This window comes from Dasypus novemcinctus, chromosome 14 (genome assembly GCF_030445035.2).
Source record: "Dasypus novemcinctus isolate mDasNov1 chromosome 14, mDasNov1.1.hap2, whole genome shotgun sequence".
NCBI classification, from domain to species: Eukaryota; Metazoa; Chordata; class Mammalia; order Cingulata; family Dasypodidae; genus Dasypus; species Dasypus novemcinctus.
Window position 1 is genome coordinate 84,876,222 of NC_080686.1, and position 2,254 is coordinate 84,878,475.

General features: G+C 39.7%; 1 pseudogene; it reads right to left on the reverse strand.

Moving 5' to 3' along the window:
• Positions 1–877: 877 nt before the first annotated feature.
• Positions 878–1,755, reverse strand: LOC101442207 (lipoamide acyltransferase component of branched-chain alpha-keto acid dehydrogenase complex, mitochondrial pseudogene; annotated as a pseudogene).
• Positions 1,756–2,254: the final 499 nt, after the last annotated feature.

The window sequence follows — 2,254 nt, forward strand, 5'->3', positions numbered from 1 at the left end:
TTATTTTATATAACAATTTGCATTATCGTGGTGAATAGAAAATGTTTTTGTATATAATTTCCTTATCCCACCTAAAAGAAGCTGAAAGAAAAGTTTCATTAACTTCCTTCAGCTGGAAGGAAGGAAGGAAGGCAGGAAGGAAGGAAGGAAATACTGTATATGGCTACCTGTCTTTTTGTAACATTAACTTTGTTGTTTTTGCCAGTTTCAAAACATCAACTCAAAGACCTCAGTACCATATTAAGAAATTAGGGAAACGGACTTTGGCCCAGTGGTTAGGGCATCCGTCTACCACATGGGAGGTCCGCGGTTCAAACCCCGGGCCTCCTTGACCCATGTGGAGCTGGCCCATGCGCAGTGCTGATGCGCGCAAGGAGTGCTGTGCTAGTGCTATACAGGGGTGTCCCCCGCGTAGGGGAGCCCCACGCGCAAGGAGTGCACCCATAAGGAGAGCCGCCCAACGCAAAGGAGGGAGCAGCCTGCCGAGGAATGGCGCCGCCCACACTTCCCGTGCCGCTGATGACAACAGAAGCGGACAGAGAAACAAGACGCAGCAAAAAGACACAGAAAAACAGACAACCAAAAAAAAAAAAAAAACAAACAAAAAAAACCAGACAACTGGGGGAGGGGAGGGGAATTAAAAAAAAAAAAAAGAAATTATACTATGACCTATAAAATGTAACAGCCCCAGGAAGCTATTACATCATAACTCTTTTTCAGTAAAAAGTCTAATAGAACAGTGAGAAGTATTGTGCCTTAAACTCTAATCAGACAATACAGATCATTTGTAATATGAATTGTAATGAAGAACATAGGCTGGCACAGATAGGCTTAACATCTTTGGAAGCCCAAAAAGTTCAAGATGTCTAATCAATCTTCATTTCAGTTTCAGTAGTGTGAAAGCTGGGTTTTCTAAGTAGGATTTCCATAAATTTGAGAAGTGTGACATTGTAGCACTACCAATAATTCTGCGATCACATTTATTATCTGTGCCACATATAGTTCTCCCTTCTGGTTAAATTGGGAAGGGCCTTAATTAATCCAAGAGCCCCAATTGCTACTCAGGTGGCAATATTACTGATTTGGCATAAGTAACACCAATTGATCCAGTGCTGGAAAGAGTAAATGTTACTCCTGTAAGATCAGTGGTTTCAATTTGACCTGCAGAGCCCAATTTCTGGAGATAGTTAATTCACTAGCAAATTCAAATATAGAGCAGATCTGAACATTTTTACATTAGGGACAATTAACCCTTGCTCAGTATCCATTGCTACCCCAATATTATGAGTAGCCTTATATGTTATATACTGGCAGTTTTCAATCACAGAAGCATTAAGAATGGGAAACTGCAGCAATTCCAAGGAAGCAGGCTTTAAGAAGCGATTAAAGGAGATTTTAATTCCAGGAGCAAAAGCAATGGGCTTTAATTCTTCTTGTAGCTTAACCAGTTCAGTAAGATCAACCTCATCACAATAGCCAAAGTGAGAAATTTTCAGGGCCGCAGACATCATCTTGACCATGGCTTTGTGAAGTCTTTAACGGGTTCTGTTCTGTCTTTGCCTGTGAATACCGGAGGTTTTGAAATTGGTATAATAATCCTGTGTTTTGGTGTTGCTGGAAGTAGCATAATTTCAGCTTTTGGTGAAGGAGGTAATATAGTTCCTGTCTGCTTTGCCAAATACTTGAGAATATCTTAAGTATTCTGCCATCTTTCCCTGAGCCAACAACTTCACTCAGCTTAATATTGTTTTCCATTGTAAGGCAGTGAATTGCAGGAGTTGCCAGTGTTTTGGCTCTTTATCTCTTGGTGTGTATGTTCATCATGTGACATGGCAGGTGTTTCAACAGCACCTTCCTCTGAATCCTTTAAAGCTTCCTTTTCTATGTCTACTAATGGCTTCCCCACATAGGCAATCTTGTCTACAATATAGTAGAGTTTTTAATTACTCCATCAAAACAACTAGTGATGGTAAGAGATGCTTTATCTCTTTGAATTTCACAGATGCTATCAAATTGAGACACTGTATCTCCTTTTATATACCATTCTCTAGCAGTTATTTCTCTAATCCCTTCTCCAATGTTTGAGAGTTTGAACTGAACAATCTATCCATGTAGAGCAGCAATTGTTTTCAGGCATTGATGTGAATGACTACACTTGAATGAAGTATAACTGAAAAAACACACAGATTTTGGCTTCAAAATACGAACATTACAATATGTTTGAAAATAGTGAACACAAATCTTACCAGCCACT